Source organism: Mixophyes fleayi, chromosome 12, assembly GCF_038048845.1.
Source record: "Mixophyes fleayi isolate aMixFle1 chromosome 12, aMixFle1.hap1, whole genome shotgun sequence".
Lineage (NCBI taxonomy): Eukaryota > Metazoa > Chordata > Amphibia > Anura > Limnodynastidae > Mixophyes > Mixophyes fleayi.
The window spans coordinates 49,659,266-49,683,811 of record NC_134413.1 but is presented as its reverse complement, the minus strand read 5'-3'; the positions used below and the strand labels follow the sequence as shown (position 1 = coordinate 49,683,811).

The window sequence follows — 24,546 nt, the reverse complement described above, 5'->3', positions numbered from 1 at the left end:
CGACTATTTAATAAAAAAAATAAAAAAAAAATACTTACCAATGATGTCTTCTTTCGTGATCCAATGTTCCTGGCTTGCCCCAGTCCCTTATTATTTGTACATCCATCTTGCCGGCTTGCCCCAGTCCCAGCCATTTGTACCTCCAAAATCGATTCTTTGCCAACTGTAACACTTCGCCCAGAAGGGGCACATATTTGTAATATCCCGAATCTTTAGTCTTGATTGAAGCTCAAAAAAAACAAAAACAGGAGTCGCCGCAAACACCTCCTACCTAGTAGGAGGTCCGTTCCGCAATGCTCTTACATGGTTTGCGTAAGAGCAAAGTACTGTAATATGGCCTTTTCCCACGCTAGTGGGGAAATCACATATTACTGTAATTAGCGCTTACGCAATTAACGTAGCGCATTGCGCATGCGCTACGCTACTTGCGTAAGCTGTATTTACTGTATTCCAGTGCTATCAGCACTGGGCTGGTTCTTTCAAAGGGGGAGGGCCTGCTAGTTTTTTTCGGCGGACCCCACTCCCTAGGGAATCCAGCCCAGCACTGAACAGCCTAGGGTTGGTTAGTCATTATGGCAGGGGGACCCCGGCCGTGCGTCCCACTGCTATAGTGCCGCCAACCCTGGCTGGTTTGACTAGTGCTGGTAAAGTGAAAATCGGGGGGACCCCACGCAAAATTTTCCCCCGATTTTCACGGGACCAGCACTAGTCAGGCAGCACTAGGGTAAAGCATAAATAGCAGGGGGACCCCACGTTTTTGTTTTTTTTTAACTTTGATCTGTTCTTTACAGTTTTTACAGCTGCCGGCAGCTGTATGACAGGGGCAGTGTAACAGTGATGTGTTTACAACTCACTGTTACAACACAGGAGAGTTTGCCAAACACAGGAGAGTTAGCTAAACTCGGGAGTGTTTACATCGCTCAAAATCGCCAGAGAACATGAGTGTCAAAATCGCAGCTTGATACATTTCCAGTTTTTTTTAAAAAAAATCGCGGTAAACCCGCCATTTGCCGTGATTTCAACACGCTGGCAAACTCGCAGTTTGATACATTTACCCCTGGGTGTGCTATCCATTACTGGCTGTGATTGTACTTTTGTCTTTTGTGATTCAGTGAAGTCACTTTTTTTGCAATTACGATTATTACATGAACGTTGTGGTTTGGCATTTTGCGGCATGGTAAAAAATTTGTCCATAGTATAGATTATTATCTATGTGTGCCGGTCTCCCTTTATTCTGTTATGACCCCTCTCTTGTTCTCTCCTTTCCTTTTCTCCTTTTTTGTGTTTTTTTCCCTTTTGTGGTTTTTTTTTGTTTTGTTTTTTATATATTTTTTTCCTTTTTTGTTCTTCTCCCCTTCTCTCTATGTCTCCGCAGAAACCGCCATTGATTACAATAATTCACCTCCCAGTTTCACCATCCACCTCTCTTCCACTCCTCACCTGGGCCAAGTAATCAATCAAGGCTCCATATCAAACAGCCTTATATCAGCTTGAAGTTATACCAGCCTGTTTCAGGGACTGTACCTCAGATGCTCATATTGTTTGACCCAGGATGAGTACCATGGTGTACTTCACATTGCTTTAGACCTATGCAGTGTGTATGTGATCGAGACTGATTGGATTTAGTCCAATTTTACTCCCAAGGGAGACTGCAGGAGCATATACAGTAAATGGAAAATAATATAAGATAAAATAAAATGGCCGCCGTTCCTCTCAGAGCTATCGTTGTGTTTATTAAACCGGCAGGCTGTTCTCCATCCAACACTCACACAGAGAGAGTTCTAGGGTCTTGCTTTATGAAGTGATTTGATTTTACTTTTTAGCGGTACTCACTGTCTGGTTTCCCGAAGTGAAGAAAAGAAACGCTGCCACCAGCCGGAAAATCCAAGATGGCCGACAGAGCTGCGCCCCAAATATAAAGGAGCTGAAATCCGGTGTTCTTTGCCCAGGGAGCCGGTGAAGATTGTGGCCTCCTTTGCCTGGTACTTATCCCAGCAGGGTGAGATGTTGTAGCATTGTTTCCAGCTCTAATACTTTTGCCTGCTGCAAGGGAGCTCATCAAGCATGGTCAGACACTCTTTGCATATTGGTGTAGTTTTTACAAAATGTGCTGACTAGTGTTTTTAATAGTACCTAGTGTGATTTTAATAGCACCATATAATGTAGAAGTTTTTAAATCATGATGTCATTTCTAGTCGCCCAGAATCTCAAGACTATTCTGCCTTTAAGGCATATGTGATTTTAAGCTACTTGAGATGGAAGTACCTTTTTGATGTATTTAAAATTGCATGCTTATAATAAATGTAAAAATAAGACCATTTTTTTTCAAGCACACACAAACAAAAGTGAAGCACACAATTCAGTTCCATTTCCGCAATCTCGTTCCCCCCCAGACCAATATTCCCAGTGCTGGTGGAGTGCAGCTGCCTCTGAGTCACCCAAGAAGGGGATGGCACAGGCTCAGAAGTAGTTGTTACCACTTCTGGCTCTTCCTGATCAGGCTTCCCTTGATCAGGAACAACTGGGTCTGGTGTCACAGCACTCTGTTTTGTCAAATGAGTTATGATTGCCCTACAAAAATGCACCATAGTTTGCTGCATTTTCATCTGGCAGTCTGTTAGGTTCTATAAATGTTTACATATGTGTTTAAAAGTATTTTTGACTTGTCTCCTGGAAATCTATCACCATTTATTGACTGTCTGTCAAATTTTGCCATTCAGGCGATGTTGATATTGGCATTTCAGGAGGTTCGTCTTCTCCTTCATCACTGTCACAGACTTCGTCGACATGTAAAGCTCACATAATGGAAAAGAGAAACACATATTACAATCATGTATGTTTCAGTCCATTACGTACCTTTTATAATGGTCATAAACATTATAATGTACTTTATAAAACATTTGGCATCTTATATGTATGCTCTTCCTTCACCTACCTAACTTCCTGATTTGGCTCCTTACCCTACGTGTTGTCCATCCGTCTGATGCTCCCACTGACGCATCAGTTGCCTCGGTGACCCCTCTGCTTCTTGACCTCCCTGTTTTTTCATTCCAGCCTACTCCATTCACAGATGCCTTTATGACCACTCTGCTTTGTAAAGAGTGCAGAAGAGGGAGACAGAGCCGCACAGACTACAATCCCCTTGCCTACACTCCATGACTCACCGGATCCCGAGTAGACACTATGAAGCACACCTCACTGCCTGCGTCCCAGTCAAACCAAGGATCACTCTCCCGTCTTCCTGCCGCTGCCACCTGGAGAAGAAACTAAAAGTGAGGATCTGCTTGCAAAAGCTGACAATATGTCCGAGACCACGACAGAGACACTCACTCTACTCCGCCTGCCGACACCTCCTTTTACTCTGGGCCAGAAACCGGCGCTACAAATACTTTGGACGAGAAACAGTTCCACCCAAGTACTATACTCGCCAACAGGCGAGGGCCCGCTCAGAAGTAGAGATACCTAGTAGCTATACTCACCAAGCTGCTCCCACTTCTGACTCCTGCTCCCTTGCGTGCCTCCGTCACCTGCAACGACAACACACAGTCTCCCACCTACACTAACCGTGGGACTATAGTGTACCATCCACAAGATGCTACTAGCTAAACAACAGACGCCCTGATCCTACAACAACCAGGGCCGCCGAGAGGGGGGGGGCGGGTACATTTTACCCGGGCCCTTGCTGCAAATTTTTAAATTTTTCTTTTTTTTTTCTTTTTTTTTTTAATTTTTAGATTTATTTTTTTTTTTTCCGCGGCGGTCCGTCTAGATCGTTGGTGGGGGGAGCTGGAACAAAAAATAAATTAAAAAAATTAATACTCACGTGGTCGCGGCGCCGCGTCCCTCCTTTCTCCTCTGCACCATTCACACTGACTGTTGGGCGTGACGTCATCAAGTCACGCCCGTCAGTCAGTGAGGAGCGCCGGACAAGACGAAGCCAGAAGAAAGAAGAGAAGAAAAGAAAGAAGCTGACAACAAGTAAGGAAAGAAACAGAGAGGCAAGGGGAGGAAAACAGAAAGGGACAGTACTATAAAGAAGAGGGAGTAAAAAAACGGGGGAGAGAGGCTGAGATTAAAGAAATAAAGGGGAGAGAAGCACTGATTAAACAAAAAAGGGGAGAGAAGCACTGATTAAAAAAAAAGGGGAGACAAGCACTGATTTTTTTAAAAAAGGGGAGAGAAGCACTGATTAAAAAAAAGGGGGAGAGAAGCACTGATTAAAAAAAAGGGGAGAGGCACAGAGTGAAAAAGAAGGGGGGAAAGCAGCATGGAGGGCGCAGTGTGAGCATACGGGGGCACAGTGTAGTGATGAAGGGGCACAGTATTGTGTGTGTGATGGCACAGGGGGCTTGTTGCAATGTAGTGTGTGTGAGGTAGGTGGTGGCTAATTAATTGGTGCTATTTTGTTTGTAGGGTGATGGTGAGGCAATTTAATAGTGGGGACTATTAATTTAAGATGGGGTGGTTTGGGGGCTATTGAATATGGGGGTGAGTTTAGGGAGAACGAGGTCAATTTATTAAATTTGACTCTGAGTTATTTAATGGCAGTGATGATTGCGGGAAATAGGTATTGCTGTTTGCAGGAAGGGAATAGGTTTATTTATTAAATGTGAATACTATTATTTTAATGTTGGGGCTGGAGGAAGGCCTAATTATAAATCGTGGGTACTATTGATTTAACGCCGGGGCTGGCTGTAATTTTCTAAATGTAGCCATCTTTTTTTCCAAATAGGCCCTTCAACATTGCAGGATCCGGACAAGCCGCAACAAAAGAAACCAGCAGCCACAGGTGGAGAAAGTGAGAAGAACAGGTAGGAGAGAGCAGAACAGTGTGTGAAATGTTGTGATTCTAGTAGGGACAATACCAATTTTTGGTGAGTGTTGTGCCCAATGTAAGGTGCAGGCCAAGACTGAACTGTTTGAACTGCATTCTTTGTATACTACACTGTGGTGCTAGATGTCCTAAAAGTCAGGAGTGCTTGGACATATGTGATGCTCCAGCGAATTGAGAGCCTAATGATTTTTATGTTAGCCACGCCCCAATTGCGCATTTGCCACGCCCCCAAATGTATGACCACACCCCCGAAAAATGTAGCGCCGCATGCTCGACTATAAGGGGGGCCCCATGAATTTGTTTTACCGGGGCCCTGAATTCCTCTTGGCAGCCCTGACAACAACTAATGACCAGTCAGCACAACTCTGCTAGTAGCTGTATGTGGTGCACTGCCTAAGTCAACCGCCTTCTTCCTGGGGAAGCACCAGCCGGTATGTACTTTCTACTCTGGGGATATAAGCTAAACCCAAATCCCATGACTTACCAAGGAGACTGTCTCCTAACTAGGGGCACTAACACAGTACCAAGGACCAGTTGCAGATGCTCGATCGGGGCCCACTGGAGCAATGTGCCACCTGGCAAGACGCCTCCACCTGGAACTGTCAGTGGCCACTGCCAGAACTCAGACCGGACACGCCCAACCCTGTGGTAACACCGCCTTTACTAGAACCGTCAGGCGGACCTGCCGAAACTCAGAGTCAGGCACCCAATTGGAATCGAAGGAAGAACCCCCGGAACTCAAATGGGCTGTGCTGCAATGTCAATGGGGTACCCTATCACTGCCTCGGTAAGTCTGCATGCCCAGGGAACTACGGGTCAGGAAAACTAACGTGTGTCCTACACCTACCGTATGTGATGTAATTTGACTCTCTACTCCCATAGAATAAACGGATAAACACAAGGGAGAGGACAGGTTACAAGAGCCTTCCTTTAATGGGGGCCTGACGTCTTGTACCTGGAAGAGACTTCTAAACACAATCCAAACACAATCAACAATGCTGTATCACCACACAAATCCAATGACACGTTACTACTGTCTAGGATGGTCTGAGTATGACAAGCACTTGCGCCGGCTAGCTGATAAGTCTAGTGTACAACACAACAACAGGAGCCTTCTGCTCAACTGATTGTCCCAGGCCTATTGCCTAATGTTAACCCTCCATCTCACACTGCTCCTAAGCGCTTAGTTTAGACGTATGTTGCGTCTGCGCCTCACTGCGACTAGGATGTATTCACATGGTGTCACGAGCCGCGGCGGTACTCACAGCCACCGCGGCTCGCTTCCCATGCGCCCCAGCGTCCCGGCCGTCACCTTGACGACCGGGACATCATTTCCTCCTCCTGTCCGGCCGTCACCAGGGCAACGGCCGGACGCTAGTTCATTAGCGCTGCGTCCCGGCGGTGCTGGTAGCCAGGCGCATGCGCATTAATAGTCAGTCTATAGGGCTGATTATCAGGCATTAGCCTGCAACTGGGTAGCTCAGGGACAAGCCCTGATTGGCCCTGCTGGATACTTGTAATTACTCTGCAGGAGTGTCTTCCACTGCTGATTGGTCCTTGTCTGTATTTAAGGCAATGAGGTCTGCTGCCTCATTGCCGGTTATAGCTTCTGTGCTCCAGTCTGCTGACCTGCTAGTTCCTGTTCCTGTATCCTGATATCTCTATTTGACTCCCCGTGTATGACCCTTGGTTTGAATTGGACTTCGCTCGTGTTTCCTGTGACCCTGATTCCGGACCTGTTTACCCTTTCTGCTATCTGCCTGTGACCCCTGACCTCAGCCTTTCCATCGATACTGTTGTCTGCTGCCAGCCTTGACTTCTGCGTGGACCTGACTCTTCTTGCCTGGGTTCTCCCCAGCCGGTACGCACTTCACGACCCTCTGCCAGTCTGCGGCCCAGTCTGTCCCCACCATCAGGGGCTCCAGTGAACACCTGACTGGCAGAGTAGATTCCGGGTTGTGTTGTGCCGGTTGGAGGGGTTCCTAACACATGGTCACTCCTTCACAATTCCTTGTTCCTACCGTTCTCTCGTAATGAGTCGCAAGCTGTCGTAAGTGTTAATTGCGTCCAAGATGCAGGCGGATATGATGCTTTCTGCACATGCGTGGTAGTGTTTTTTTGTTGGATGCGCCTACAACGGACTTTGCGTCCGACTCTAAATGAGGTCCTTTAGCAGTGATCCTGCAGCATGTAAATGTTTGATTTTTCTGCACATTGTAAAAGTCTGAGCATTTTGAAATGGTTTTTTTCCTTGACGTTTTTTGCATTAATTTCCAACATTTCAAACTTGTGTCCACACAGCATCCACCCAAAAGCAGACGCCACCAGCACCAGCGGTCACAACCCAGGAGGAGGATCACTTCTTTGAAAGTAAATGCACCTATGTTGTAATGGTGGTGAAACAAATGCTATGAAAAATGTGTCTGTAATGCAAATAATCTATAAAGGCTTTAGTCCTGGTAATGGTTATTAATGTTTTTTATTCATTTTCTAAGGAGCAGCACAAGATGCATTGGAGGCAACAGAGCTCAAATCTGAGGAGGTCATCACCTTACATACTGGGGAACCAGACACTAAAGTTAAGGAGTATCAGAAAGAAGAAAAGTAGGTGACTGAGGGGCACTCAGAGACAATGGATGAGTGTATATGTAGAGTAAAATGAATTTTTATTGATATACCTTAAAATTGTAAATAAGCATTTCATCCTAAACCCAAAAGCTAGCGAAGTATTAAAAACAAAAAACAAAAACAATAATTGTTAAAATTGCAGGTCCACTGCAAACTTAGCTCAGTGGTCATATAATAGAGAATAAACTCAAGGTGGAAAATATCACTATTAATATGAATAGATTGATATAGAAATAGAAAAATCCACTATTAGCAAAGGATTCCCTATTGACAATAATGACTCTTAGGCTAAAACAATATATAGGATCTAAATCAGAGAAAACCCCTAGGTGGAGGTTATAATAGTGGCTTAATAATATATCATAGTCGCGATATTAAGATAATAAGTGACATATCAAAGTAAGCCCCTGATTGTATATCTGATTTCAATGATAAGAAATGTCTTGGAAAGATACCTATGAAGCCTATAGCAGCAGTCCCCCTAGTGGTAGCTAGAATAATATATTTTCAGGTCTGTCCTGTGTCATATAGTGCTGACTCAGATATCAGGTCTGATAGAGGTCTGATGTGAGAACAAAGTGTGTCTGTATAAACAGACTCACGGAGCAGCGTGGGAATCCTGATGATTGTATTAACGCTGAATAACCTACACTATTAATCCCTAAATGCCCTATTTTATCTGGAGCAACTATTAAGTAAGTCAAGGTAAGGGAGAGTAGTGAGAGCGTGGTTTAATATTTAAACATGTTAGGAACACTGAGCTAAGAAACGCCAACGCGCGTTTCGCTGAACAGCTTTTTCAAGGCTTGAAAACACCACACCCTCATTCAAACCACATTGCTTAAATAAAAATAAAACCCTAAAGATTACAAACAAACCACTTTTTATTACCACATTATTGTATTAAAAAATCAAAACAAATACTCACCAATGTGATGTCTTCATCTGCACCAAGCAGTGTACAATCCAAATAGTCTTGTAACCCATGCAAATAAATTGTAATTCTAAATAAGGTCCATGAAGATGCCCGAAAAAAATTGTAATTCCAAATAGTCCATGTTTGAAAATGTCTTCTTATCTTCTGGTCATAATGACCCCATTTTGTAATTCCACAAGGCTTAAAAATGTCTTCTTATCTTCTGGTCTTCTAGGGTTTCCCATGACACCGTGGGAAAGCCCCTTATACTATAAATAGAGCTTGTGGCTCTGTTATTCTCATTAGCGTTGTGTACCTTGTAACGTCGTCTATGATTTTTCATTCAAGCATGTTCCGGATGGATTACAAAATGGGGTCCTTGTGGTCACATATATATATATATATATATATATACACAATGTATTGCGCTCAATTACCAATAAATGCAAGTGCACACTGATCAAATGTTTGTGAATAATGAATGTAAATACATATAAGCCATCCTAATAATAATTGATAATGAGAGAACAGTAAAGGTTAATAATGTTACAATATATAGTCGAATGTATAACTAATAGATGTGTGGATATTAAACTGAGTATCCACTGAAATATGAAACTAAAATCAGATGGAAATGAAATGAGGTATAATTGGACCAGTCTAAATGGTTAATGACCAGGGGTTTAATCGGCAGATGGTCATACAATGGTGGATTAAAAACAATGCAATAGCAAGATTATACAATTGATACACTGCTATCAATTGTATAATCTTGCTATTGCATTAAAACAAGAAAAATCAATAAAAAAGTCAATAATAAAGTCAATATTGAGTTCAAAAGGATTCCAATATGAACCCTATGTTGGAAATCCCAATTGCTTGGATTGTAAAACTAGCTATCCAAATGCCGCAAAGAAAAAGTCCAAAAAATGAGAAAGCCTCTGGTGAGGACTGTACATAGACCGGTGACTCACGGATTTCCGGGTGCAGGATATATATAGCAGGGTACCTGACCGGAGATATAGGGATCCGGGGACCGCGGTCCAGATGTTAGGCAGGCGGTGAGTTACCAATGAGGCTCTTAGGATGTGTAGAGGATGAGACGAGCAGCGAGGAGATCGGAGTACGTTCCAGAGTGGAACGCAAGGACCGGATATCCTGTTGTGTCAGCGGATGTGGGTGTAGCCAACGCGTTTCATCTGCACCGCAGATTTCTTCAGGGAATGTGGATGATAGGTGGAGCCTTCGTGAGGTCATTTATATAGTGTGCGTCCAATGATTGGATAAATGAGTACAATAGAGCTTATCATCTATTGGTAAGCCTCAATGCTATCAATGCCAATATATAATTGTATGTTAAAACATGCAAATAAATTATTACCTTTTTTATTATTATATAGTCCAGCTAGAGCCGGGCTATTTATAATTTGAGTCTAGATTACCACCTTATCCATTATACTAATGGACGATATACATACATCTCTTTTTTTAGACTAATCTGTTGAACTATCATGTAATTTACTGCTGATATTTATATATTTATATGTATGTCAATCACAAACTATTATTATGCTCATTAGCGCTGGTACCCCTGTATGTATCCTTTATGTATCATGTGTATGCCCACCAAGTAATAAATTATTTCCATGTTTTAACATACAATTATATATTGGCATTGATAGCATTGAGGCTTACCAATAGATGATGAGACGAGCAGCGAGGAGATCGGAGTGCGTTCCAGAGTGGAACGCAAGGACCGGATATCCTGTTGTGTCAGCGGATGTGGGTGTATCCAACGCGTTTCATCTGCACCGCACGTGACGTCACTCACGCGGCGCCTGCAGATTCCGTCAACAGACGAACGGCACGGCGGCTAACAACCTGAACACCACTGACCAGGGAACCGCACGTTCCCCCACAACCGCAATTAGCTGGCCACAGAATCGCATCTGCACACGGCGGCACCAGGCAGTGGATCACCATCGTAGGACATCTCAACTCACACACGCTTGATATAACGCTGCAAGGTAATTGCACAGCTATCCCTCACTGCCTCTCATTGCACACTGCCATACCAGTGCCACAGATCCAGTTCTCCAACGGTTTTCCTGCACAGGACACATAGCTGTCATAGAACTTTTGGTCATCCAATCATAACCACATCATAGATCTTTGATTGTTTATTTTGATTGTCTATTTGCATTTATGTCTGCTTGTTCCCCTTAGAGGCCACCATACCTCGATTGTCTGCCACATTACTCTGCTACTTGCAGTTCCACCTCCCTACCAATTACCACCATTTTTCTAGTGATATATTCCAGTACCACACACCAGTATTTGAGCGCATCAGGACTTTCTCATCTGTATTGTATAAGGGTTGGTTACCCCAATCCTTGGCTGCAGCTCATACTACACCACCATTTGTCTAGTGCATCCTCCTATTTTTCCATTCAACCTGAACGTAAGAAATTGCGGTTCATAGCATAGTCCCCAGGTTCAACATCATGACAGTTCGTTTCTGGCATACCAGGTGACAGCATATTGAGTTTTTGTTGTTGTTGTTTCAGCTGTCTGCTCATTTTTATAAGATATTGCACAGTCACTTCATTATTACACTTTAAGTCGTCTTGCGGACTCACGATCAAATGAGGTTGTCGGCCGCACAGTATCACAAAGGGGAACAGATTAAGAGGAGATCTAGGAGTGGTTCGGATGCTATGGAGGACTAGTGGCAAAGCTTCAGGCCACGCCAACCCAGTTTCAGCCATTACCTTACCAAGCTTGTTCTTAATAGTACCATTTACTCTTTCCACCTTACCACTGGCTTGTGGTCGGTAAGGGGTGTCTGCTACTGATTCCCATGAGTTTACTAATATTTTGGAAGATATCACCAGTAAAGTGGGTACCCCTATCACTTTCAATGATTCTAAGGATACCGAACCTACACACAAAATCTTGTACAATTTTCTTTGCAGTGAACACAGCAGTATTAGTGGCTGCTGGATATGCTTCTACCCAACCGGAAAACACATCAATACATACTAACACATACTTTAGATTCCTGCACGGTGGTAATTGGATATAGTCAATTTGTATTACCTGATGGCTCAGTTGGAATATTTTTCCCCGACATTTTTCCTCAAACAAGTAAGACATGACATTGCTTTCTTACCAGCTTGAGAGGAAAATCCAGGAGCACACCAGTATGCTCTCAACAGTTTGCACATACCTTCTTTACCCAGGTGAGTCAGACCATGTGCTGCTTCAGCCAGGCTTAGATAATATGTTCGAGGAGCTACAGGCTTACCTTGTCCATCCCTCCAGAGTCCTGAGGACTCTTGACCACATCCCTTCGACTCTTAGACTGCCTTTTCCTGCAGGCAACAAAAATCTTGCATTTCAATTAATTTCTGCATGTCTAATGTCTGAAAAACCATCATAGTCTCGGTCGATACAGTCATAGGTTGCCCTGCTGCCCATTTAGCAGCTTCGTCCGCCCTGTTATTGCCCAATGACACCGGGTCTTCTTCAAAGGTATGGGCTTTGCACTTTATGACGGCTACTGTTTTGGGTAACTGTATCACTGTCAGAAGTCCTTTTATGTGTTGTGAATGTGCCACTGGCGTACCTGCTGCTGTCGTAAAGTTTCTAAGACACCAAAGGGCCCCAAAATCATGCACTACCCCAAGGGCGTACCTAGAGTCAGTATATATATTGGCTGATTTACCCTCTGCCAACTCACACGCTCTCCTTAATGCTACTAGTTCCACCACTTGGGCTGAGTGAGGTGGGCCAAGGGGTTCAAGTTCTACCACATCCTGATAATCTACAACAGCGTAACCAGTACATAGCTCTCCCATCTCTGTCTGTCTATGACAACTCCCATCTGTATAAAACGTAAAATCTACATTTTCTAAGGGGGTGTCACATATGTCGGGGCTTGCAGTAAAGGTCTGGTTCAGGTGTTCCATACAATCATGCGTATCGGTACTCTTGCAAAACTCATCATCAACCAGGGTCTCCTCACCTCCCACCCTTTGTGTCTCTAGAGACACATATGGAAGCTGGATTTAAGGTGCTAGATCGTTTGATGGTGATGTTTGAGGGTGCCATCAGGGCTAGTTCCCACTTTGTGAATCTAGCTGAAGAAACGTGTCTGGTTTGGGCTGAATTTAACAGAGCTGATACAGCATGGGGTGTATAGACAGTTGAATTATGTCCTAATACTACGTCTTCGCTTTTACTTACCAGAAGAGCAGTTGCTGCTACACTTCTGAGACATGTTGGGAGTGATCTTGCCACAGTGTCCAATTGTGCACTGTAGTATACTACCGGTCTGCTAGCGTCACCATGTTTCTGTGTGAGGACACCTGCTGCACAACCATCAGCTTCCGCACAGTGCAGCTCAAAAGGCTTTTCATAATCAGGTATTCCCAATGCAGGTGCTCTAGTCAGACTATCTTTTAGATTTAAGAACGCTTGCTCTGACTCTTCTGTGTGTACCACACGTTCTGGTTTTGAGGAAGAGACTAGTTCCTGCAATGGTAATGCCAGAATAGAAAAATCTGGGATCCAGGATCTACAGTATCCACACATCCCCAGGAAGGTACAAATCTGCTTCTGGCTCTGCGGCAGAGTCATGTGTTGTATAGCCTCAATCCTGTCGGTTGTCAGGTGTCTTAGCCCCTTGGTGAGGCAGTGTCCTAAGTATTTGACCTTAGTCTGACATGGCTGTAATTTATCCTTTGCCACCTTGTGCCCTGTTTGTGAGAGATGGAGCAACAACAATTTAGTATCATGTGAACATGACATAAAAGAATCAGAGCACAGCAACAAATTGAATTAGAACAGACCCATTGCGGGGTTGAAAGGATTGCAAACAGTCATGTAAGGTTTGGGAGAAAATACCGGGGCTGTCAATGAACCCCTGGGGCAGTCTGGTCCATGTGTATTGCACTTCCCGGTAGGAGAATGCAAAAAGGTATTGGCAGTCAGGGTGAAGAGGGACTGAGAAGAAAGCAGAACATAGGTTAATGACAGTAAAATGACTAGCAGACGGTGGAATCTGCATGAGGATGACAGCTGGATTTGGCACTACGGGGAATTGGCTCTCAACAACTTTATTAATTCCCCTTAAGTCCTGGACTAATCTATAGCCCCTCCCCCCACTCTTCTTCACAGGGAAAATGGGACTATTTGCTGCGCTGAATGTACGAATTAAAATCCCTTGTTGCAACAGCCTATGAACAGGATATACCCCTAATTCCACCTCTGGTTTTAATGGATACTGTGGGATTTTTGGAGCTAACCTACCACTTTTTAGATTTACCATGACAGGGGCTACGTTTGCCATCAATCCAGTGTCCTGTCCATCTCTGATCCATAGTGAACCTGGTATTTCCAGCAACATCCCCTTTACTTGAGATGGACTTTGTGCTATAACAGTAGAGTGTAACATTAACCTTTGAGGGGTGTACAACATATCCTGTACCTCATGCGCGACCTTCTCTGGTATATCTAAGAACACACCATCTGAAGTACAGTATATGAAACATCCCATTTTACATAACAAGTCTCTCCCTAGCAAGTTAGTAGGAGCCGCTGCAGCTAAAAGAAACAAATGCTTAGTATGCAGAGGCCCGATAGTAACTTCAGCGGGTTTAGTTAGAGGATAATGTAACACTCTTTCCGTTACCCCCATAGCTGCAATAGTTTTACTGGTCACCTGTAGATTAAAAGGGGAGGTTATCACAGATCTGGCCGCCCCTGTATCTACAAGAAAAGTTTGCTTCCTACTAGCTATGTCAACTATCATTGTTGGTTCTTCTCTCAGACTCTCAGTTAACCTTACTGGCTGTAGACTACAGGTATGACCTGACCCCTAGCGCTGACTATTGCTTTCCCGCGCAGCATTTTCTGCTGTAATATGCGCGGGCAAGTGTGAGTCTTCTAGTCTTTGTGAATCCCTCCTTGGAGGATATCTATGCGACCCTTCATTAGGATTATATCTACCCTTAGTACAATCTTTCCTCATATGTCCTTCTTCTTTACAATTATAACATCTCAACATTCTGCGTTTCCTGTTATGTGGGTTATAGGCTGGTGGTCATGTATGCATTCCCTCTAATGCCTGTATACTCACCGTCATCAACTTGTCACTCTTTTCTTCCTTTTTCCTAAAGATATTTTTATCATGCTCCACAGCAGACTCCCTAAGGGAATCTACCGTGATGCCTCTCCAATTAGGTAATGAGGTTTGTACTCTGGTTTTTAAATTTTCCCTAAGACCATCCATTAGTACTCCTACAGCTACTTCCCTGTGATGTGGGTCCTCACCTATGTTTGACATCCCAGTGAATCGTGTTATCGCTGCTATAGCTCTACTAAAGTAATCTGATGCTGTTTCACTATCTTTTTGTTTTATGGTGAAAATCTTACTCCAATTCGCTACTACTGGAAAATAAATGGCTAAATGTTTGACAATCTGTTCTATATTCTCTTGATTAATCTCATCTGTCAAGGTGTCGTCATCCTCCAACGAACAATCTTTAATAAATTGTTGTACGTTAGTATTGGGAGGTAGACACGCCCTCAACACTACACGCCAATCCTTATCGGTTGGTTTGTGTGCATTTCCCAAGTCTTTAACAAACTTCTGACACTTAGCCAACTCTATTCTAGGATCTGGGAATTCAGTCATAATGGAACGTAATTCTGATCTAGTCCAGGGACAATGCATTGTAACATTTCTTAAAGGAACTACACCATCCTTATCCGCCTTCCCATTGGGAACTGATATTGTGCGGACTGGATACGTACCCACCGGTTCACTATCTTCAGGGTTAGCTACTTCAGTACTTTGAACATTATCTCTCCTAGTGGTCACACTACTCTCACCTATCTCAGCCATTGCCCCCTTTCCATACTTACGCTGAACCTCTAACATATTAACAGCATAAGCAATGGCTGAAATTACAGTGGGCTCATCCTCTTCTTCAGGAACACTTGCTTTAAACTGACTTAAAACAGGATATAACTTAGCAATTTCCTTTTTTCCATTTTTAATAATGGCTGTACTTACACCCCCCCCCCGCCATAGGGTGGCGGGGGCGCGCTTGTGCTGAGTTCTCCACGCTTCTCAACGGCTACTTCCGCCATGCGCATGCTTTTTACCACGCCTACTTCCGCTGTGCATTCGCTGCTCTGCCTCGTGCTACCTTACATTTGCCACAATTTCAAACAATCATTATGTTTATTCCTCACTTTCGTTGACTTAATCAACCATACTTTATTCTTTACAGTATTTAGTACGTCTGCATTAAAACTCCCTATTGTTGGGAAAGGCCTTACAAATCTTTGGTCATCTTGACCCACGTGTTGCAATACGCAGTTGCGTATGCACCATATTTCTTACACATGAGAAATCTCGCTGAACCAATAGGCCCTTCCTTAGGCAGTACCTCGGCCATCTCTAGCGTCTGCTTAGCACCCATGTTGAACAATAGGGTCCCAGTAATATCACAATATCCTGCCACAAAAATAGGGTTCCAGAAATATCACAATATTCTGCCACTAATTTCAACACTCTGCTACCTGCAATCTACTGCTAGAGATATTTTACTGGCCCGTGAACGTATTTGCTACAAGCCGCGTCCACTCGCTTCCTCTCGTATTGAACGAGGACCCCTAATACAGAAATATCAATGCGGACTGAAGGGTTATCAGCTCCTCGATTACCCCTGACTCTCCAACAAAATCTGTTGAGTTTATTACGCCTGGCAGCATCCGGTAAAGTCAATTACCAGCCTTACCAACGTAATTCCTTCCCGATACCCCCAAGTCGCAATCACGGCTTTCCTTGCCGTGCGGTGCAATCACAACGCTTAAAGCTTATCAGTAAGCGATGCGATTACCCTTGGGTGCATGTCGCGAAAACTCGCTTAGTTTCCGCCCCCAGTATACCTGCCTTGTATACCGTACACCAGTTGGGCACCTGCCTCGTCAGACAGCAACTGACACTCTATTCAACAATAGATCAAACCTTAGTGTATTTAAAGTCAACAAATCACACAACATACACCTTTTCTGCGCAGAAAATCAAAGTTCCCAACAATAGTAATAATGTCCCAGAGGTTTTCAAAAGTAATTATACTATGCACATATAATAACTATCAAAACGATTGTTTAACCACGTGGAAAATCTTACCGGAAGTTCACATATGCTAAGCAGGAATTACACATACGCTATGCAATACAATATATCAAAACGTAATATGACAGAAAAAAAAACAGTTTTCTCTTTTGTCCCTAAATTCAGTTAGCGTACCTTAGATAATGCAAAACGGACATTCGGTTTCACAACACAGAGTAAAATTCAGGTTTTGAACACATTGCGTTCTTACCCGTATATGACGCGTCTCCACCCTTTGTTGAGGAACCGTTGGTCTTGCGTATCGTCCGGCAACAAAACCTCTGCTGCGAGCCCCCAAATTGTTATGAGCGTTTTGTCGCTATCCAATAACGATTGTCGAATCTCGATTTGTGTTTCCAACGCACAAATATTTATTCTCAAAAAGTAGCAGAATAATCAAGCAAAATAATAGTAAGTACAGCCGTTACTTATCGCAGGCGCTCTGGATCCAGTGAACAGTTTTTTCAGTCCTGAAGTCTGTGGTCAAGGTGACTGAACACTACATGAGAGCTACTGCTTATATGCAAACAGAGATACAGTGAAACAATGCACATGGTATAGCTTGCTTCTATTGGTCCAGGCATCAGGAGGGTCCAGGGGGTTACACATCATAGGCTGATTCAATCTAAGGAATCCAAAGGTGGGGGTATCTCCAGGGGATGAGCTCTGTTCTTCCCGCCAAACTCCAATTACAATCAGTCCATTAGCATTTGACAGTTAATATCATATTAAAGGTTTATTCCCTAACATCAATAACTAGAGTATGCAATGTGCGATCTCTTCGCGGAATGCACTGAACAGCTGCTGATGTAAAGGGGATTAATATGATATTAGACATGACACATTTCTTTTAACCTGAACCATATGTATCACTAATATGCATATAACTTATAATATTACACATAAACACTACTATATTTTGACATAAATAACTATGTGTTGCAACTACGATTAATGTGTACTATTTTACAAATGTGCGTGTTTGTGCGAATGTATGTAAAAGCGTAAATGCTGTTGTTGCCACGTGTTGCATCTTTTCAGACAAAGACAACCAAGTTTGCTTGATTTTAATTGAAATGACTTTATCCAATTTGCTGACTTCGACACTAGAGTGGGAAAAAATTGGGATCGTGATTTGTAGCAATTTATAAAATGGCGAAATTGAAAGAAACACATCTCTGGCAATTTTACATCAAATCGCCATTTAATACATCAGCGAGTTTAAACTCGCCCGAGAAAAACGCTGCAAATGCAAGATCGCAGCTTGATACATTTACCCTCTTATATCTCATCCTGTTTCTTCTGACACAGTTTCTGTTACCTATTCCCTACCGGACCCAGCTTCTATCCTACCTTCTCGACAAACAACTTTTGTCACTCCCCAGCCCCCTTCTCCACCACTCCCTGCCAGTACCCTCCATTTTCCTTCCTTTTCCGGTCTCCATGGCCTCTTCATCTCAAACTCTCTTAACCTCCTTGCCATCACCAAAACTTTGCACTCTTCTACTGACACAGGTTTCCCCGCTTGTCTTTCTCATGGGGGCCTCTCCACCCACTCCACCAGACTGGAATACTGTCCAGGAGGTAAAATGGACATCCTCCTATCCCCTAACTGTACTTTTTGGGTCATACCGACTTTTACCTCCCTTTCATTTTTCTTCTTTGAAGTCCACTCTCTCCATCTCTATTGCCCCATCCACCCTCGTATCTGTCATTTACCGCCCCTCTTCCATTTTTTCTTGACAACTTTGCAACGTAGATTTCCCTCTACCTCATCTCTGACCTCCCTTCCATCATACTAGGCAATTTTAATATCCCAATTGAAAACCCCGCTGACCCTGCCTCCATCAAACTTCTTGCCCTTTCATCCTCATTTGGCTTCTCTCAGTGGATCTCATCCTCCACCCACTGTCTTGGTCACTCCCTTTACCTTGTCTTCTCTCACAATGTGTTCTCTTGGACTTCTTCAACTCTCCCTTCCCACTCTCTGGCAACCATCTCCTCAATTCCACTCTGTCCTCCTCTCCTGCACTTCCCCATCACCCAAATCTACCCTGACTAGATGCAATCTACATGTTTTAGACCAGGCTTGTCCAACCCGCGGGCCGCATGCGGCCCATCATGCCTGTAGATGTGGCCCAGCAGGAGTTTTGGTTGTGGCAAGGGGGCAGCACTGTTATTGGAGAAAAAAAAATCTTGCAAAAAAAAAAAAAGAAAATACTTACCTTGTGGTCACGTCAGCTGGTACTCTGGCTCCCTCCCTTGTCTCCTCCTTTGTGCGGCGCTCACAGTGAATGTCGGGCGTGATGTCATCACGCCCAACATCCATTGCGGAGCGCAGCACAGAGGAGTCACCCGCGCGAGAAGAACAATCAGCAGCACAGAATTGGAGAAAAGAAGAGAAGAGGATGGCAAAACAAGCCGATTAAAAGGTAAGTTAAGGGGGATTTTTTTTTATTTTTTTCAAGGGACGCTGACCAGTGAATAAAAGTCACCTGGTCCTGGAGCATCATGGACCTTATCTCCCTGCTACATACTTCTACTTGTAATACTAATGGGGCATTATATATTATTCTCTTTGGCCCATTATAAGTTGTTATCCCTTAACTAACATAGTGGTGTAATTAGCAAAACAGGTCACAATTTGGGGTCACAGTGGTGTATATGTCAGGTACCGCAGGCCTGGTCAGGGCACCCTGATATACAATGCCTGGCTTAAATGCACTTTATTGATATTGCATCGAAACAATAGAAAAAGTGATTATAGTATAATAACTAGAGAGGATTTTTTGAGCAGGGTGATTGAAAGGTAAGTATAGGGGGATTTGAAAAAAAAGTGATATAAATATATATATATATATATATATATATATATATATATATATATAATATCACTTTTTTTCTCATATATATATATATATATATATATATATATATATATGTTAACTATGTTTTCTATGTTTTTTTTGGATGATCAGCTATAATTAGTGTTAGTGTATTTTATGTGCGGCCCAAACCAACTTGTCGTCTTCCAATGTGGCCCAGGGAAGCTAAAAGGTTGGACACCCCTGCTCTAGACCCTACTACTTACTCCTCCTCTCTTGAAACTCTCCTCTCCCCTCTTCCTACCCTGCTCTGCCCCAACCAGTCGACCTCTCTCTACAATCACTTCACCACCACTGCCCTGGATACTGTCCTTCCCCGCCTACTCTGTCCGCCGTTGTCGCTTGATACCCCAACCTTGGCACTTCAAATTTACCCGCTTCCTTCAAAAATGAACTCATGCTGCTGAACGTCTTTGGAGGAAATCTTGCTTCCTGGCTGACTTCTTTCCCTTCAAATTTATCCTCTATTCCTATGGCTTTGCCCTCTCCCTTGCTAAATAATCCCTCTTTAATTCCCTCATCTCTTCTCAGTCTGCCAATGCCCGCCACCTGTTCTGCTACGTTCAACTCCCCCCCATACCGCTCTCCCTCTCCGTCACCGACTTTGCCTACTTTTCTCTTCCAAAAGTGAGGCAATCAGTCTCGATATCTTTGCCTGATTACCTCACCTTGCTCTTTCTCCTGCACTTGGGACATCCACCTCCACTATCCCAGGTCCCCAGGTTTCACGTCATCTCACCTCTGTCTGTATCTCGTTTACCCCCCCGTTTTACAGCTCCTCCTTCTTCTCAGTCACTAGCAGACTGGGCTGGGTTTTGACCTTAGCAACCAGAAACACCTAACTCGACTTCGGGTGGCCCTTCCTTTATTCACTGGGGTGCATGGTTTACTAAAACGCCACTAGGGGTGGTTTTTATAATAGGCTTATGTGCGAAGGACCTACACTTACACACCAGGGAAAAAATGGTTACAACGTTCAAATTATTGTGTGTCCTGGACTTACAATAAACAAAACTAAAAAAAATGTATTTAATTGTTTTTAGTAATGTTTTACTTGACAAGAAGAAATCTAAAATAATGGTTCAGTTTAATGTATAATACCCTGTTAAAATTGGCGCTTCCCTCCCCTTCCCACGTCTTTCTTTATCTTACCTGCATTAAGCTGCTTCTCTCTGCTCTGTCTTCTCCCCTCCACTCACAGACACTGTCGGGCCATGATGATAATGTCACGCCCGACAGTCAGTGAGCGGAGGGGAGGAGACAGAGCAGAGAGGAGCAGCTTAATGCAGGTAAGATTCATAGCCCCTTCCCCCCCTCCCCTCCCCGTGGACTTCTCGGAAGCTGTGCGGCGGCTGCCGCACCGTTTTAAACGACCATAGGCATTTTTTTTTAATTTTGAGGCGCCCTGCAGAGCCTGGCGCCCTAGGCAATTGCCTAACCTTACCTAATGGGAGCGCCGGGCCTGGCTTCAACCCCACCTTTCTGATTTCTAGAGTTCTCTAATTATTATCGACAGTTTATTAAGGGTTATTCTTCATTAGTAGCTCCCATTACAGCCCTCACTTGTAAATCCGCCAATCCTAAAATCTGGACTTCTGAAGCAGTGCAAGCTTTTAAGGACCTCAAGACCTTATTTTCCACAGCTCCCATTCTTTTTCAACCAGACTGTCAATGACCCTTTTTTGTAGAGGTGGACGCATCCTCCGTAGGGGTCGGAGCGGTACTATGACAGAAAGATTCAGGTGGAAAATATCATCCTTGTGGATTTTTTTCTCGCCGGTTTCTGCCTGCAGAGAAGAATTATGGAATCGGTGATAAGGAGCTCTTGGCAATCAAATTGGCTCTCTCTGAGTGGAGACATTTACTGGAGGGTGCTCAGTTTCCGGTAACAGTATACACCGATCATAAGAATTTACTTTATCTACGGTCTGCACATTGTCTAAACCCTCGTCAAGCCAGATGGGCTCTCTTCTTTTCACGCTTCAATATCAATATTACCTTCCGCCCAGGCTCAAAAAATGTTAAAGCGGATGCCCTTTCTTGCTCATTCGATGCTACCGATACTGAAGCTTCAGAGAGAGACAAACCAATCTTGCATACCAACTGTATATTGGCCTTGTCCCCATTGACTGAGAGGAGTTGTCCTCCAGGGAGAACCTTTGTAACCCCACCCCTCCGTGTTAAATTGCTACATTGGGCTCACTCTTCCCTTTTTTCTGGACATGCGGGGATGCGGAAGACCTGGGAATTAGTCTCCCGAAAATATTGGTGGCCTACCATACGCAGGGATGTTATGTCTTTTGTCTCTGTCTTTTCGAGATGTGCCCAGCATAAGATTCCCAGACAGAGACCAACCGGTCCATTCATGCCTTTACCTGTTCCCGATATTCCATGGTCTCATATTTCAATGGATTTTATTACGGACCTGCCAAGTTCTAAGGGACATACCGTCATCTGGGTCGTCACTGACCGGTTTTTTAAGGTAGCACATTTTGTTCCCTTGAAGAAACTCCCTTCGTCTCCTGTGTTAGCGGATCTTTTTATTAAAGAGATATTTCGACTTCATGGCTGTCCTGCACACATAGTATCTGATCGTGGGTCACAATTTGTATCTAGATTCTTGAGAGCCTTTTCCCAAAAATTAGGAACCAAACTGGATCTTTCATCTGCATATCATCCCCAGACTAATGGGTTGACTGAGAGGACTAATCCAGAATTGGAGAAGTTTTTAAGGTTTTACATCTCTGCCAATCAAGATAATTGGGTTGACCTCCTTCCTTGGGCAGAGTTCGCTCACAACTACCATTTCCATGAAGCAGCCTCCAATTCCCCCTTCTTTATCTTGTATGGTTGTCATCCCAGGCTACCAGCCTTCTCTTCTCTTCCTCACTTAGAGTGTCACTCACCGGAGTGTGAGTGCCTCCACTCTGGTACGTGGTTCTCCATCTTTCCCACTCACACCTGTGTGGAACCGCGGCCGTCTGCCATCCTGTCGCACTGGGCATGCGCAGGTCCCTTTAACAACTACACCTGACCACTAATGTGATTAATGGATCAATCACCCCTCCCTACTTAAGGCACCTGCAGCCTTAGGTAGTGGCCTGATCTTGAAGTCTCACTCCCAGTGAACTTCTATAGGTGTGTGCAGTTTCCAAACTGCTTCCAGCTCTACTCCTGTGTGCAGTTTCCAAACTGCTTCCAGCTCTACTCCTGTGTGCAGTTTCCAAACTGCTTCCAGCTCTACTCCTGTGTGCAGTTTCCAAACTGCTTCCAGCTCTACTCCTGTGTGCAGTTTCCAAACTGCTTCCAGCTCTACTCGTGTGTACAGTTTCCAAACTGCTTCCAGCTCTACTCGTGCTTCAGCTTCCACGCTGCTCACTGCTCAACTCAGCGGCGGTTCCCATACCGCTACAACGCTTCACTTCTCAGCTGATTAAGGATCTACACAACTGGGTATGCTCTACTGACTATTGACTATTGCCTATTGCTCGCATACCAGTTGTATCCATTGTTGTTTGCTGCACAGGGTACAAGTACCCATATAGACTGTGTTACTGCATTGCTTTATTTAGGACAAGCTTTCACTCAAGCTACGATATCTCCTCACGCTACTACTTAGCGTTATTGTGCATATCTGCTGTTACCAGCTTCTTCTCCCTGCAAGGCATCTACTACATACAGACTATTCATTGTGCCTTCCATCTCTGCCTCACAAGACATTGCTCTACTCGCGCTGTTTCCATACAGCCACAGTTTGCCTTTCAACTTCACTCTCCTGCACCTGGACAAGTCCTCATTCCTTCTCACAGCAGTGGTACAAATTGCTGCACGCAGACCACTGACTTCCCTGCTACCTACCCGCACCTGGACAAGTCCTCCTATCACAGCGGTGGTACAACTTGCTATACGCAGACCACCGACTACCCTGCTTCCTACCTGCACCAGTACTATTCTTCCCATCACTGCAGTGGTACAACTTGCTGTACGCAGACCACTGACTCCTCCTCTACCTACCATCACCTATCCACGTCCACTCCTCGTGTCTACATTATCTTCAGCCTCCAGTTTACTGCTCCAAGCCGCTGACTTTCCTCTAACCATAGCTGCAAGTCGCTAACTTCCTCAGACTATCTCTACTCTCCTGCTGTTGTGTCGCTCCAATCATTCACCTGCCTGCTTTGAGGTGCGTGCCATAACCCTGCCTCTCTAGCAGAGTTCCATCTGGTGAAACTCGGGTAAGCAACTCCTAGTGCCCATGACACAGAGGTACCAGCGGTGGACTCTCTCTTTCGCAGGTTTTATGACATCTGGGATCTAGTGAAAACCAGCCTGAGGAGATCCGCGATCCACGCTAAGAAGGCGTATGACAAGAAGAAGAGCGTAGCTCCTCATTTCATCGCAGGGGACAAAGTGTGGTTATCCACCTGTAACATCCATTTGAAGGTTCCTAGCAAAAAATTGGCTCCTAGATTCATCGGCCCTTTTGAAATATCCAAGGTTATCAATCCGGTGGCTTTTAAGTTAAAGCTTCCTTCGTCATTACGTATTCCTAGTGTCTTCCATGTGTCTCTCCTTAAACCTGTAATTAACAATCAATTCTCTACTGAAGAGAGGCCTCCACCTCCTGTGGTCATTCAAGAACAGTCTGAGTTTGAAGTCAAACAAATTCTGGATTCCCGTCGATCAAGAGGATTTCTGCAATTTCTAGTGGACTGGTAAGGATACGGCCCCGAAGAACGTTCATGGGTTCCTACTGCTGATGTGCATGCTCCACGACTTCTACGAGCCTTTCATAAGAAATTCCCCACCAAGCCGGTAAAAGTGTCCGGAGTCCACCTTTTTTGGAGGGGGGTACTGTTACAACTCACCTGTCCTCGCTCCAGCGCCGCGATCCTCTCTTCCTTCCGGGTCGCGGCGGCGCTGTCACATGACAGTCGGGGCGGGGAAGTCAAATCTGTAAACTACTAAACTCCTGCTCTGACGCCTGGACAGAGCAACTTCCTATGTACCCTGAATAGGTGCTTCTCGTGTGTCTCCTGTGTACCAGCTCCTTACAGGCTTTTCAGACATTAACTCCTCGTGTACCAGACCC

At 44.3% G+C, this 24,546-nt stretch overlaps 1 long non-coding RNA gene across 1 annotated transcript; it reads left to right on the top strand.

The window, feature by feature from the left end:
* Positions 1–1,859: 1,859 nt before the first annotated feature.
* On the top strand, positions 1,860–7,416 carry LOC142109345 (uncharacterized). Its single transcript, XR_012680345.1, has 3 exons — positions 1,860–1,999; positions 7,136–7,204; positions 7,330–7,416. It is a non-coding gene; the product is annotated as an uncharacterized LOC142109345 (long non-coding RNA).
* The last annotated feature ends 17,130 nt before the right edge of the window (positions 7,417–24,546 follow it).